The sequence below is a fragment of the Hyla sarda genome, unplaced genomic scaffold (assembly GCF_029499605.1).
Source record: "Hyla sarda isolate aHylSar1 unplaced genomic scaffold, aHylSar1.hap1 scaffold_527, whole genome shotgun sequence".
Lineage (NCBI taxonomy): Eukaryota > Metazoa > Chordata > Amphibia > Anura > Hylidae > Hyla > Hyla sarda.
The window spans coordinates 54,658-72,814 of NW_026610538.1; positions in this window are offsets into that span (position 1 = coordinate 54,658).

Genomic DNA, 18,157 nt, shown 5'->3' on the forward strand with positions numbered 1-18,157 from the left:
GAGTGTATAGGAATGTATAGGAATATATAGGAGTGTATAGGAATGTATAGGGATATATAGGAGTGTATAGAAATGTATAGGAATATATAGGAGTGTATAGGAATGTATAGGGATATATAGGAGTGCATACGAAGATATAGGAGTGTATACGAATATATAGGAGCGTGTAGGAATATATAGGAGTGTATAGGGATATATAGGAATGTATAGGAATATATAAGAGTGTATAGGAATATATAGGAATATATAGGTGTGTATAGGAATATATAGAAGTGTATAGGAATATATAGAAGTGTATAGGAATATATAGGAGTGTATAGGGATATATAGGAGTGTATAGGAATATATAGAAGTGTAGAGGAATATATAGGAGTGTATAGGAAGATATAGAAGTGTATAGGAATATATAGGAGTGTATAGGGATATATAGGAGTGTATAGGAATATATAGAAGTGTATAGGAATATATAGGAGTGTATAGGAATATATAGGAGTGTATAGGAATGTATAGGAATATATACGAGTTTATAGGAATACATAGGAATATATAGAAGTGTATAGGAATGTATAGGAATATATAGGAGTGTATAGGAATGTATGGGAATATATAGGAGTGTATAGGAATATATAGGAGTGTATAGGAATGTATAGGAGTATATAGGAAAATATAGTTATGTGTATAGGGGTATATAGGTGTGTATAGGAATATATAGGAGTGTATAGGAATATATAGAAGTGTATAGGAATATATAGGAGTATATAGGAATATATAGGAGTGTATAGGAATGTATAGGAGTATATAGGAAAATATAGGTGTGTATAGGAATATATAGGAATGTATAGGAATATATAGGTGTGTATAGGAATATATAGGAGTGTATAGGGATATATAGAAGTGTATAGGAATATATAGGATTGTATGGGAATATATAGAAGTGTATAGGAATATATAGGAGTGTATGGGAATATATAGGAGTGTATAGGAATATATGAGTATATAGGAAAATATAGGTGTGTGTATAGGGATATATAGGTGTGTATAGGAGTGTATAGGAATATATGGAAGTGTATAGAAATATCTAGGAGTGTATAGGCATATATAGAAGTGTATAGGAATATATAGGAGTGTATAGGAATATCTAGAAGTGTATATGCATATATAGAAGTGTATAGGAATATATAGGAATGTATAGGAATATATAGGAGTGTATAGGAATATATAGGTGTGTATAGGAATATATTGGAGTGTATAGGCATGTATAGGAATATATAGGAGTGTATAGGAATATATAGGAGAGTATAGGAATATATAGGAGTGTATAGTAAGATATAGGAGCGTATAGGAATATATAGGAGTGTATAGGAATATATAGGAGTGTATAGGAGTATATCAGAGTGTATATGCATGTATAGGAATATATAGGAGTGTATAGGAAGATATAGGTGTGTATAGGAATATATAGGAGTGTATAGGAATATCTAGGAGTGTATAGGAATATCTAGGAGTGTATAGGCATATATGGGAATATATAGGAGTGTATAGAAATATATAGGTGTGTATAGGAATATCTAGGAGTGTATAGGAATATCTAGGAGTGTATAGGCATATATGGGAATATATAGGAGTGTATAGGAATGTATATCAGTGTATAGGAATATATAGGCATGTATAGAAATATATAGGAGTGTATAGGAATATATAGGAGTGTATAGGAATATATAGGAGTGTATAGGAATATATAGGAGCGCATAGGAATATCTAGGAGTGTATAGGAATATATAGGAGTGTATAGGAATATATAGGAGTGTATAGGGATATATAGGAATGTATAGGAATATATAAGAGTGTATAGGAATATATAGGAATATATAGGTGTGTATAGGAATATATAGGAATATATAGAAGTGTATAGGAATATATAGAAGTGTATAGGAATATATAGGAGTGTATAGGGATATATAGGAGTGTATAGGAATATATAGAAGTGTAGAGGAATATATAGGAGTGTATAGGAAGATATAGAAGTGTATAGGGATATATAGGAGTGTATAGGAATATATAGAAGTGTATAGGAATATATAGGAGTGTATAGGAATATATAGGAGTGTATAGGAATGTATAGGAATATATACGAGTTTATAGGAATACATAGGAATATATAGAAGTGTATAGGAATGTATAGGAATATATAGGAGTGTATAGGAATGTATGGGAATATATAGGAGTGTATAGGAATATATAGGAGTGTATAGGAATGTATAGGAGTATATAGGAAAATATAGTTATGTGTATAGGGATATATAGGTGTGTATAGGAATATATAGGAGTGTATAGGAATATATAGAAGTGTATAGGAATATATAGGAGTATATAGGAATATATAGGAGTGTATAGGAATGTATAGGAGTATATAGGAAAATATAGGTGTGTATAGGAATATATAGGAATGTATAGGAATATATAGGTGTGTATAGGAATATATAGGAGTGTATAGGGATATATAGAAGTGTATAGGAATATATAGGATTGTATGGGAATATATAGAAGTGTATAGGAATATATAGGAGTGTATGGGAATATATAGGAGTGTATAGGAATATATGAGTATATAGGAAAATATAGGTGTGTGTATAGGGATATATAGGTGTGTATAGGAGTGTATAGGAATATATGGAAGTGTATAGAAATATCTAGGAGTGTATAGGCATATATAGGAGTGTATAGGAATATATAGGTGTGTATAGGAATATATTGGAGTGTATAGGCATGTATAGGAATATATAGGAGTGTATAGGAATATATAGGAGAGTATAGGAATATATAGGAGTGTATAGTAAGATATAGGAGCGTATAGGAATATATAGGAGTGTATAGGAATATATAGGAGTGTATAGGAGTATATCAGAGTGTATATGCATGTATAGGAATATATAGGAGTGTATAGGAAGATATAGGTGTGTATAGGAATATATAGGAGTGTATAGGAATATCTAGGAGTGTATAGGAATATCTAGGAGTGTATAGGCATATATGGGAATATATAGGAGTGTATAGAAATATATAGGTGTGTATAGGAATATCTAGGAGTGTATAGGAATATCTAGGAGTGTATAGGCATATATGGGAATATATAGGAGTGTATAGGAATGTATATCAGTGTATAGGAATATATAGGCATGTATAGAAATATATAGGAGTGTATAGGAATATATAGGAGTGTATAGGAATATATAGGAGTGTATAGGAATATATAGGAGCGCATAGGAATATCTAGGAGTGTATAGGAATATATAGGAGTGTATAGGAATGTATATCAGTGTATAGGAATATATAGGCATGTATAGAAATATATAGGAGTGTTTAGGAATATATAGGAGTGTAAAGGAGTGTATAGGAATATATAGGAGTGTATATGAATGTATATCAGTGTATAGGAATATATAGGAGTGTATAGGAATATATAGGAGTGTATATGAATGTATATCAGTGTATAGGAATATATAGAAGTGTATAGGAATATATAGGCATGTATAGAAATATATAGGAGTGTATAGGAATATATAGGAGTGTATAGGAATATATAGCAGTGTATAGGAATATCTAGGAGTGTATAGGAATATATAGGAGTGTATAGGAATATATAGGAGTTTATGGGAATATATAGGAGTGTATTGGAATATATAGGAGTGTATAGGAATATATAGGAGTGTATAGGAATATATAGGAGTGTATAGGCATATATTGGAATATATAGGAGTGTATAGTAATGTACATCAGTGTAAAGGAATATATATGAGTGTATAGGAATATATAGGAGTGTATAGGAATATATAGGAGTGTATAGGAATATCTAGGAGTGTATAGGAATATATAGGAGTGTATAGGAATATATAGGCATGTATAGGAATATATAGAAGTGTATAGGAATGTATAGGAGTGTATAGGAATATATAGAAGTATATATGAATATATAGGAGTGTATAGGAATATAAAGGAGTGTATAGGAATATCTAGGAGTGTATAAAAATATCTAGGAGTGTATAGGAATATATAGGAATATATAGGAATATATAGGAGTGTATAGGAATATATAGGAGCGTATAGGAATATATGGAAGTATATAGAAGTGCATAGGGATATATAGAAGTGTATAGGAATATAAAGAAGTGTATAGGAATATATAGGAGTGTATAGGAATGTATAGGAATATATAGGAGTGTATAGGAATGTATAGGGATATATAGGAGTGTATAGGAATGTATAGGAATATATAGGAGTGTATAGGAATGTATAGGGATATATAGGAGTGCATACGAAGATATAGGAGTGTATACGAATATATAGGAGCGTATAGGAATATATAGGGATATATAGGAATGTATAGGAATATATACGAGTGTATAGGGATATATAGGAGTGTATAGGAATATATAGAAGTGTAGAGGAATATATAGGAGTGTATAGGAAGATATAGAAGTGTATAGGAATATATAGGAGTGTATAGGGATATATAGGAGTGTATAGGAATATATAGAAATGTATAGGAATATATAGGAGTGTATAGGAATATATAGGAGTGTATAGGAATGTATAGGAGTATATACGAGTGTATAGGAATATATAGGAATGTATAGGAATATATAGGAGTGTATAGGAATATATAGGAGAGTATAGGAATGTATAGGAGTATATAGGAAAATATAGTTATGTGTATAGGGGTATATAGGTGTGTATAGGAATATATAGGAGTGTATAGGAATATATAGGAGTGTATAGGAATATATAGTAGTGTATAGGAATATATAGAAGTGTATAGGAATATATAGGAGTATATAGGCATGTATATGAATATATAGGCGTGTATAGGAATATATAGGAGTGTATAGGAATATATAGGAGTGTATAGGAATGTATAGGAGTATATAGGAAAATATAGGTGTGTATAGGAATATATAGGAATGTATAGGTGTGTATATGAATATATAGGAGTGTATAGGAATATATAGGAGTGTATAGGAATGTATAGGAATGTATAGGAGTGTATAGGAATATATAGGGGTATATAGGAATATATAGGAGTGTATAGGAATATATAGGGGTGTATAGGAATATATAGGAGTGTATAGGAATATATAGGAGTGTATAGGAATATATAGGAGTGTATAGGAATATATAGGGGTGTATAGGAATATATAGGAGTGTATAGGAATATATAGGAGTGTATAGGAATATATAGGAGTGTATAGAAGTGTACAGAAATATATAGGAGTGTATAGGAATATATAGGAGTGTATAGAAGTGTACAGAAATATATAGGAGTGTATAGGAATATATAGGAGTGTATAGGAATACATAGGAGTGTATAGGAGTATATAGGAATGTATAGGAATATATAGGAGTGTATAGGAATATATATGAGTGTATAGGAATATATAGGAGTGTATAGGAATATATAGGAGTGTATAGAAGTGTATAGGAATATATAGGAGTGTATAGGAATACATAGGAGTGTATAGGAATACATAGGAGTGTATATGAGTATATAGGAATGTATAGGAATATATAGGAGTGTATAGGAATATATAGGAGTGTATAGGAATATATAGGAGTGTATAGGAATATATAGGAATATATAGGAGTGTATAAAAATGTATAGGAGTGTATAGGAATGTATACGAGTGTATAGGAATATATAGGAGTGTATAGGAATATATAGGAATATATAGGTGTGTATAGGAATATATAGGAGTGTATAGGAATGTATAGGAGTGTATAGGAATATATAGAAGTGTATAGGAATATATAGGAGTGTATAGAAATATATAGGAGTGTATAGGAATATATAGGAGTGTATAGGAATATATAGGAGTGTATAGGAATATATATTAATATATGAGTGTATAGGAATGTATAGGAGTGTATAGGAATATATAGGAATGTTTAGGAATATATAGGCGTGTATAGGAATATATAGGAATATTTAGGAGTGTATAGAAATGTATAGGAGTGTATAGGAATATATAGGAATAAATAAGAGTGTATAGGAATACATAGAAGTGTATAGGAATATATAGAAGTGTATAGGAATAAATAGGAGTGTATAGGAATATATAGGAGTGTATAGGAATATATTGGAATGTATAGGAATATATAGGCGTGTATAGGAATATATAAGAGTGTATAGGAATATATAGGAGTGTATAGGAATATATAGGAATATATAGGAGTGTATAGGAATACATAGGAGTGTATAGGAATATATAGGAGTGTATAGAAATATATAAAAGTGTATAGGAATGTATAGGAGTGTATATGAATATATAGGAGTGTATATGAATATATAGGAGTGTATAGGAATATATAGAAGTGTATAGGAATATATAGGAGTTTATAGGAATATATAGAAGTGTATAGGAATGTATAGGAGTGTATAGGAATATAAAGGGGTGTATAGGAATATATAGGAGTGTATGGGAATATATAGGAGTGTATAGGAATGTATAGGAGTATATAGGAATATATAGAAGTGTATGGGAATATATAGGAGTTTAAAGGAATATATAGGAGTGTATATGAATATATAGGAGTGTATAGGAATATATAGGAGTGTATAGGAATATATAGGAGTGAATAGGGATATATATGAGTGTATAGGAATGTATAGGAGTACATAGGAATATATAGGAGTGTATAGGAATATATAGGAGTGTATAGGAATATATAGGAGTGTACAGGAATGTATAGGAGTATATAGGAATATATAGGAGTGTATGGGAATATATAGGAGTTTATAGGAATATATAGGAGTGTATATGAATATATAGGAGTGTATAGGAATATATAGGAGTGTATAGGAATATATAGAAGTGTATAGGAATATATAGGAGTGAATAGGGATATATAGGAGTGTACAGGAATGCATAAGAGTATATAGGAATATATAGGAGTGTATAGGAATATATAGGAGTGTATAGGAATATATAGGAGTGTACAGGAATGTATAGGAGTGTATAGGAATACATAGGAGTGTATAGGAAGATATAGGAGTGTATAGGACGATATAAGAGTGTATAGGAATATATAGGAGTGTATAGGAATATATAGGAGTGTATAGGAATATATAGGAGTGTACAGGAATGTATAGGAGTATATAGGAATATATAGGAGTGTATAGGAATATATAGGAGTGTATAGGAATGTATAGTAATATATAGGAGTGTATAGAAATGTATAGGAGTGTATAGGAATACATAGGAGTGTATAGGAAGATATAGGAGTGTATAGGAAGATATAGGAGTGTATAGGAATATATAGAAGTGTATAGGAATGTATAGGAATATATAGAAGTGTATAGGAATATATAGGAGTGTATAGGAATATACAGGAGTGTATAGGAATATATAGAAGTGTATAGGAATGTATAGGAATATATAGGAGTGTATAGGAACATATAGGAGTGTATAGGAATATACAGGAGTGTATAGGAATATATAGGAGTGTATAGGAATGTATAGAAATATATAGGAGTGTATAGGAATATATAGGAGTGTATAGGAATATCTAGGAGTGTATAGGAATATATAGGAGTGTATAGGAATATATAGGAGTGTATCGGAATGTATAGGAATGTATAGGAATATATAGGAGTGTATAGGAATATATAGAAGTGTATAGGAGTATATAGGAGTGTATAGGAATGTATAGGGATATATAGGAGTGTGTAGGAATATATAGAAGTGTGTAGGGATATAAAGGAGTGTATATGAATATATAGGAGTGTATAGGAATATATAGAAGTGTATATGAATATATAGGAGTGTATAGGAATATCTAGGAGTGTATAGGAATATATAGAAGTGTACAGGAATGTATAGGGATATACAGGAGTGTATAGGAATATATAGGAGTGTATAGGAATATATAGGAGTGTATAGGAATATATAGAAGTGTATAGGAATATGTAGGAATGTATAGGAATATATAGGAGTGTATAGGAATATATAGAAGTGTATAGGAGTATATAGGAGTGTATAGGAAGGTATAGGGATATATAGGAGTGTGTAGGAATATATAGAAGTGTGTAGGGATATATAGGAGTGTATATGAATATATAGGAGTGTATAGGAATATATAGAAGTGTATAGGAATGTATAAGAGTGTATAGGAATACATAGGAGTGTATATGAATATATAGGAGTGTATAGGAATATATAGAAGTGTATAGGAATATATAGAAGTTAATAGGAATATATAGGAGTGTATAGGAATATATAGGAGTATATAGGAATGTATAGGAATATATAGGAGTGTATATGAATATATAGGAGTGTATAGGAATATATAGAAGTGTATAAGAATATATAGGAGTTTAGAGGAATGTATAGGAGTGTATAGGAATACATAGGAGTGTATAGGAATATATAGGAGTGTATAGGGATATATAGGAGTGTATAGAAATATATGGAAGTGTATAGGAATTTATAGGAGTGTATAGGAATATATAGGAGTGTATAGGAATATATAGAAGTGTATAAGAATTTATAGGAGTGTATAGGAATATATAGAAGTGTATAGGAATGTATAGGAATATATAGGAGTGTATAGGAATATATAGGAGTGTATAGGAGTGTATAGGAATATATAGGAGTGTATAGGAATATATAGAAGTGTATACGAATTTATAGGAGTGTATAGGAATATATAGGAGTGTATAGGAAGATATAGGAGTGTATAGGAATATATAGAAGTGTATAGGAATTTATAGGAGTGTATAGGAATATATAGGAGTGTATAGGAAGATATAGGAGTGTATAGGAATATATAGAAGTGTATAGGAATATATAGGAGTGTATAGGAATATATAGGAGTGTATAGGAATATCTAGGCGTGTATAGGAATATATAGAAGTGTATAGGAATATATAGGAGTGTATAGGGATATACAGGAGTGTATAGGAATATATAGGAGTGTATAGGAATATATAGAAGTTTATAGGAATATATAGAAGTGTATAGGAATATATAGGAATGTGTAGAAATATATAGGAATGTATAGGAATATATAGAAGTGTATAGGAATATATAGGAGTGTATAGGAATATATAGAAGTGTATAGGAGTGTATAGGAATGTATAGGGATATATAGGAGTGTATAGGAATATATAGGAGTGTTTAGGAATATATAGAAGTGTATAGGAATATATAGAAGTGTGTAGGGATATATAGGAGTGTATAGAAATATATAGGAGTTTAGAGGAATGTATAGGAGTGTATAGGAATATATAGGAGTGTATAGGAATATATAGGAGTGTATAGGGATATATAGGAGTTTATAGGAATATATAGAAGTGTATAGGAATGTATAGCAGTTTATTGGAATAGAAAGAAGTGTATAGGAATATATAGGATTGTATAGGAATATATAGGAGTGTATAGGAATATATAGGAGTGTATAGGAATATATAGAAGTGTATAGGAGTGTATAGGAATGTATAGGAGTGTAAAGGAATATATAGGAGTGAATAGGAATATATAGGAGTGTATAGGAATATATTGGAGTGTATAGGAATATATAGGCGTGTATAGGAATGTTTAGGAGTGTATAGGAATGTATAGAAGTATATATGAATATATAGGAGTGTATAGGAATATATAGGAGTGTATAGGAATATATAGGAGTGTATAGGAATATCTAGGAGTGTATAGGAATATATAGGAGTGTATATGAATATATATGAATATATAGGAATATATAGGAGTGTATAGGAATATATAGAAGTGTATAGGGATATATAGGAGTGTATAGGAATATATAGGAGCGCATAGGAATATATAGAAGTATATAGAAGTGTATAGGGATATATAGAAGTGTATAGGAATATAAAGAAGTGTATAGGAATATATAGGAGTGTATAGGAATGTATAGGTGTATATAGGAATATATAAGAGTGTATAGGAATGTATAGGGATATATAGGAGTGTATAGGAATGTATAGGGATATATAGGAGTGTATACGAATATATAGGAGTGTATACGAATATATAGGAGCGTATACGAATATATAGGAGCGTATAGGAATATATAGGAGTGTATAGGGATATATAGGAATGTATAGGAATATATACGAGTGTATAGGAATATATAGGAGTATATAGAAGTGTATAGGAATATATAGAAGTGTATCGGAATATATAGGAGTGTATAGGGATATATAGGAGTGTATAGGAATATATAGAAGTGTATAGGAATATATAGGAGTGCATAGGTATATTCAGAAGTGTATAGGAATATATAGGAGTGTATAGGAATATATAGGAGTGTATATGAATATATAGGAGTGTATAGGAATATATAGAAGTGTGTAGGGATATATAGGAATATATAGGAGTGTATAGGAATGTATTGGAATATATAGGAGTGTATAGGAATGTATAGGAATATGTAGGAGTGTATAGGAATATATAGGAGTGTATAGGGATATATAGAAGTGTATAGGAATATATAGGAGTCTATAGGAATATATAGGAGTATATAGGCATGTATATGAATGTATAGGAATATATAGGAGTGTATAGGAAGATATAGGAATATATAGGAGTGTATAGGAATATATAGGAGTATATAGGCATGTATATGAATGTATAGGAATATATAGGAGTCTATAGGAATATATAGGAGTATATAGGCATGTATATGAATGTATAGGAATATATAGGAGTGTATAGGAAGATATAGGAATATATAGGAGTGTATAGGGATATATAGGAGTGTATAGGAATACATAGGAATATATAGGAGTGTATAGGAATATATAGGAGTGTATAGGGATATATAGAAGTGTATAGGAATATATAGGAGTGTATAGGAATATATAGGAGTATATAGGCATGTATATGAATGTATAGGAATATATAGGAGTGTATAGGAAGATATAGGAGCGTATAGGAATACATGGGAGCGTATAGAAATATATAGGAGTGTATAGGAATATATAGGAGTGTATAGGAGTATATCGGAGTGTATAGGAATATATAGGAGTGTACAGGAAGATATAGGTGTGTATAGGAATATATAGAAGTGTATAGGAATATATAGAAGTGTATAGGAATATGTAGGAATGTATAGGAATATATAGGAGTGTATAGGAATATATAGAAGTGTATAGGAATATATAGAAGTGTATAGGAATATATAGGAGTGTATAGGAATATATAGGAGTGTATAGGAATATATAGGAATGTATAGGAATATATAGAAGTGTATAGGAATATATAGGAGTGTATAGGAATATATAGAAGTGTATAGGAATATGTAGGAATGTATAGGAATATATAGGAGTGTATAGGAATATATAGAAGTGTATAGGAGTATATAGGAGTGTATAGGATTATATAGAAGTGAGTAAGGATATATAGGAGTGTATATGAATATATAGGAGTGTATAGGAATGTATAGGAGTGTATAGGAATACATAGGAGTGTATATTAATATATAGGAGTGTATAGGAATATATAGGAGCGTATAGGAATATAAAGAAGTGTATAGGAATATATAGAAGTTAATAGGAATATATAGGAGTGTATAGGAATATATAGGAGTATATAGGAATGTATAGGAATATATAGGAGTGTATATCAATATATAGGAGTGTATAGGAATATATAGAAGTGTATAAGAATATATAGGAGATTAGAGGAATGTATAGGAGTGTACAGGAATACATAGGAGTGTATAGGAATATATAGGAATATATAGGAGTGTATAGGGATATATAGGAGTGTATAGGAATATATAGGAGTGTATAGGAATATATAGGAGCGTATAGGAATACATAGGAGTGTATAGGAATATATAGGAGTGTATAGGAAGATATAGATGTGTATAGGAATATATAGAAGTGTATAGGAATATATAGGAGTGTATAGGAATATATAGGAGTGTATGGGAATATATTGGAGTGTATAGGAATATATAGGAGTGTATGGGAATATATAGGAGTGTATAGGAATATATAGGAGTGTATAGGAATGTATATCAGTGTTTAGGAATATATAGGCATGTATAGAAATATATAGGAGTGTATAGGAATATATAGGAGTGTATAGGAATATCTAGGAGTGTATAGGAATATATAGGAGTGTATAGGAATATATAGGAGTTTATAGGAATATATAGGTGTGTGTATAGGAATATATAGGAGTGTATAGGAATATCTAGGCATATATAGAAGTGTATAGGAATATATAGAAGTGTATAGGAATATATAGGAGTGTATAGGAATATATAGGAGTGTATAGGAATATCTAGGAGTGTATAGGCATGTATAGGAATATATAGGAGTGTATGGGAATATATAGGAGTGTATAGGAATATATAGGAGTGTATAGGAATATATAGGAGTGTATAGGAATATCTAGGAGTGTATAGGCATGTATAGGAATATATAGGAGTGTATGGGAATATATAGGAGTGTATAGGAATATATAGGAGTGTATAGGAATATATAGGAGTGTATAGGAATGTATATCAGTGTATAGGAATGTATAGGCATGTATAGAAATATATAGGAGTGTATAGGATTATATAGGAGTGTATAGGAATATCTAGGAGTGTATAGGAATGTATAGGAATATATAGGAGTGTATAAGAATATACAGAAGTGTATAGGAATATATAGGAGTGTATAGGTATATTCAGAAATGTATAGGAATATATAGGAGTGTATAGGAATATATAGGAGTGTATAGGAATGTATAGGAGTATATAGGAAAATATAGTTATGTGCATAGGGGTATATAGGTGTGTATAGGAATATATAGGAGTGTATAGGAATATATAGGAGTGTATAGGAATATATAGTAGTGTATAGGAATATATAGAAGTGTATAGGAATATATAGGAGTATATAGGAATATATAGGAGTGTATAGGAATATCTAAGAGTGTATAGGCATGTATAGGAATATATAGGAGTGTATGGGAATATATAGGAGTGTATAGGAATATATAGGAGTGTATAGGAATATATAGGAGTGTATAGGAATGTATATCAGTGTATAGGAATATATAGGCATGTATAGAAATATATAGGAGTGTATAGGAATATATAGGAGTGTATAGGAATATCTAGGAGTGTATAGGCATATATAGGAGTGTATAGGAATATATAGGAGTGTATAGGAATATATAGGAGTGTATAGGAATATATAGGAGTGTATAGGAATGTATAGGAATATATACGAGTGTATAGGAATACATAGGAATATATAGAAGTGTATAGGAATGTATAGGAATATATAGGAGTGTATAGGAATGTATAGGAATATATAGGAGTGTATAGGAATATATAGAAGTGTATAGGAATATATAGGAGTATATAGGCATGTATATGAATGTATAGGAATATATAGGAGTGTATAGGAATATATAGGAGTGTATAGGAATGTATAGGAGTATATAGGAAAATATAGTTATGTGTATAGGGGTATATAGGTGTGTGTATAGGAATATATAGGAGTGTATAGGAATATATAGAAGTGTATAGGAATATATAGGAGTATATAGGAATATATAGGAGTGTATAGGAATGTATAGGAGTATATAGGAAAATATAGGTGTGTATAGGAATATATAGGAATGTATAGGAATATATAGGTGTGTATAGGAATATATAGGAGTGTATAGGGATATATAGAAGTGTATAGGAATATATAGGATTGTATGGGAATATATAGAAGTGTATAGGAATATATAGGAGTGTATGGGAATATATAGGAGTGTATAGGAATATATGAGTATATAGGAAAATATAGGTGTGTGTATAGGGATATATAGGTGTGTATAGGGATGTATAGGAGTGTATAGGAATATATGGAAGTGTATAGAAATATCTAGGAGTGTATAGGCATATATAGAAGTGTATAGGAATATATAGGAGTGTATAGGAATATCTAGAAGTGTATATGCATATATAGAAGTGTATAGGAATATATAGGAATGTATAGGAATATATAGGAGTGTATAGGAATATATAGGTGTGTATAGGAATATATTGGAGTGTATAGGCATGTATAGGAATATATAGGAGTGTATAGGAATATATAGGAGAGTATAGGAATATATAGGAGTGTATAGTAAGATATAGGAGCGTATAGGAATATATAGGAGTGTATAGGAATATATAGGAGTGTATAGGAGTATATCAGAGTGTATATGCATGTATAGGTATATATAGGAGTGTATAGGAAGATATAGGTGTGTATAGGAATATATAGGAGTGTATAGGAATATCTAGGAGTGTATAGGAATATCTAGGAGTGTATAGGCATATATGGGAATATATAGGAGTGTATAGAAATATATAGGTGTGTATAGGAATATCTAGGAGTGTATAGGAATATCTAGGAGTGTATAGGCATATATGGGAATATATAGGAGTGTATAGGAATGTATATCAGTGTATAGGAATATATAGGCATGCATAGAAATATATAGGAGTGTTTAGGAATATATAGGAGTGTATAGGAGTGTATAGGAATATATAGGAGTGTATATGAATGCATATCAGTGTATAGGAATATATAGGAGTGTATAGGAATATATAGGAGTGTATAGGAATATATAGGAGTGTATAGGAATATATAGGAGTGTATAGGAATATCTAGGAGTGTATAGGAATATATAGGAGTGTATAGGAATGTATATCAGTGTATAGGAATATATAGGCATGTATAGAAATATATAGTAGTGTTTAGGAATATATAGGAGTGCATAGGAGTGTATAGGAATATATAGGAGTGTATATGAATGTATATCAGTGTATAGGAATATATAGGAGTGTATAGGAATATATAGGAGTGTATAGGAATGTATATCAGTGTATAGGAACATATAGGCATATATAGAAATATATAGGAGTGTATAGGAATATATAGGAGTGTATAGGAATATATAGCAGTGTATAGGAATGTATATCAGTGTATAGGAATATATAGGCATGTATAGAAATATATAGGAGTGTATAGGAATATATAGGAGTGTATAGGAATATATAGCAGTGTATAGGAATATCTAGGAGTGTATAGGAATATATAGGAGTGTATAGGAATATATAGGAGTTTATGGGAATATATAGGAGTGTATTGGAATATATAGGAGTGTATAGGCATATATTGGAATATATAGGAGTGTATAGTAATGTACATCAGTGTAAAGGAATATATATGAGTGTATAGGAATATATAGGAGTGTATAGGAATATATAGGAGTGTATAGGAATATCTAGGAGTGTATAGGAATATATAGGAGTGTATAGGAATATATAGGCATGTATAAGAATATATAGAAGTGTATAGGAATGTATAGGAGTGTATAGGAATATATAGAAGTATATATGAATATATAGGAGTGTATAGGAATATAAAGGAGTGTATAGGAATATCTAGGAGTGTATAAAAATATCTAGGAGTGTATAGGAATATATAGGAATATATAGGAATATATAGGAGTGTATAGGAATATATAGGAGCGTATAGGAATATATGGAAGTATATAGAAGTGCATAGGGATATATAGAAGTGTATAGGAATATAAAGAAGTGTATAGGAATATATAGGAGTGTATAGGAATGTATAGGAATATATAGGAGTGTATAGGAATGTACAGGGATATATAGGAGTGTATAGGAATGTATAGGAATATATAGGAGTGTATAGGAATGTATAGGGATATATAGGAGTGCATACGAAGATATAGGAGTGTATACGAATATATAGGAGCGTATAGGAATATATAGGGATATATAGGAATGTATAGGAATATATACGAGTGTATAGGGATATATAGGAGTGTATAGGAATATATAGAAGTGTAGAGGAATATATAGGAGTGTATAGGAAGATATAGAAGTGTATAGGAATATATAGGAGTGTATAGGGATATATAGGAGTGTATAGGAATATATAGAAATGTATAGGAATATATAGGAGTGTATAGGAATATATAGGAGTGTATAGGGATGTATAGGAATATATACGAGTGTATAGGAATATATAGGAATGTATAGGAATATATAGAAGTGTATAGGAATATATAGGAGTGTATAGGAATATATAGTAGTGTATAGGAATATATAGAAGTGTATAGGAATATATAGGAGTATATAGGCATGTATATGAATATATAGGCGTGTATAGGAATATATAGGAGTGTATAGGAATATATAGGAGTGTATAGGAATGTATAGGAGTATATAGGAAAATATAGGTGTGTGTATAGGAATATATAGGAATGTATAGGTGTGTATATGAATATATAGGAGTGTATAGGAATATATAGGAGTGTATAGGAATATATAGGAGTGTATAGGAATGTATAGGAGTGTATAGGAATATATAGGGGTGTATAGGAATATATAGGAGTGTATAGGAATATATAGGGGTGTATAGGAATATATAGGAGTGTATAGGAATATATAGGCTTGTATAGGAGTGTATAGAAGTGTATAGGAATATATAGGAGTGTATAGGAATATATAGGAGTGTATAGGAATGTATAGGAGTGTATAGGAATATATAGGAGTGTATAGGAATATATAGGGGTGTATAGGAATATATAGGAGTGTATAGGAAAATATAGGAGTGTATAGAAGTGTATAGGAATATATAGGAGTGTATAGGAATATATAGGAGTGTATAGGAATATATAGGAGTGTATAGGAGTGTATAGGAGTATATAGGAATGTATAGGAATATATAGGAGTGTATAGGAATATATAGGAGTGTATAGAAGTGTATAGGAATATATAGGAGTGTATAGGAATATATAGGAGTGTACAGGAATATATAGGAGTGTATAGGAATATATAGGAGTGTATAGGAATATATAGGATTGTATAGGAGTATATAGGAATGTATAGGAATAGATAGGAGTGTATAGGAATATATATGAGTGTATAGGAATATATAGGAGTGTATAGGAATATATAGGAGTGTATAGAAGTGTATAGGAATATATAGGAGTGTATAGGAATATATAGGAGTGTATAGGAATACATAGGAGTGTATAGGAATACATAGGAGTGTATAGGAGTATATAGGAATGTATAGGAATATATAGGAGTGTATAGGAATATATAGGAGTGTATAGGAATATATAGGAGTGTATAGGAATATATAGGAATATATAGGAGTGTATAAAAATGTATAGGAGTGTATAGGAATGTATATGAGTGTATTGGAATATATAGGAGTGTATAGGAATATATAGGAATATATAGGTGTGTATAGAAATATATAGGAGTGTATAGGAATATATAGGGGTGTATAGGAATATATATGAGTGTATAGGAATATATAGGAATATATAGGGGTGTATAGGAGTATATCGGAATGTATAGGAATATATAGGCGTGTATAGGAATACATAGGAATATATAGGAGTGTATAGGAATGTATAGGAGTGTATAGGAATATATAGGGGTGTATAGAAATGTATAGGAATATATAGGCGTGTATAGGAATATATAGGAGTGTATAGGAATGTATAGGAGTGTATAGGAATATATAGAAGTGTATAGGAATATATAGGAGTGTATAGAAATATATAGGAGTGTATAGGAATATATAGGAGTGTATAGGAATATATAGGAGTGTATAGGAATATATATTAATATATGAGTGTATAGGAATGTATAGGAGTGTATAGGAATATATAGGAATGTTTAGGAATATATAGGCGTGTATAGGAATATATAGGAATATTTAGGAGTGTATAGAAATGTATAGGAGTGTATAGGAATATATAGGAATAAATAAGAGTGTATAGGAATACATAGAAGTGTATAGGAATATATAGAAGTGTATAGGAATAAATAGGAGTGTATAGGAATATATAGGAGTGTATAGGAATATATTGGAATGTATAGGAATATATAGGCGTGTATAGGAATATATAAGAGTGTATAGGAATATATAGGAGTGTATAGGAATATATAGGAATATATAGGAGTGTATAGGAATACATAGGAGTGTATAGGAATATATAGGAGTGTATAGGAATATATAGGAGTGTATAGGAATATATTGGAATGTATAGGAATATATAGGTGTGTGTATAGTAATATATAGGAGTGTATAGGAATATATAGGAGTGTATAGAAA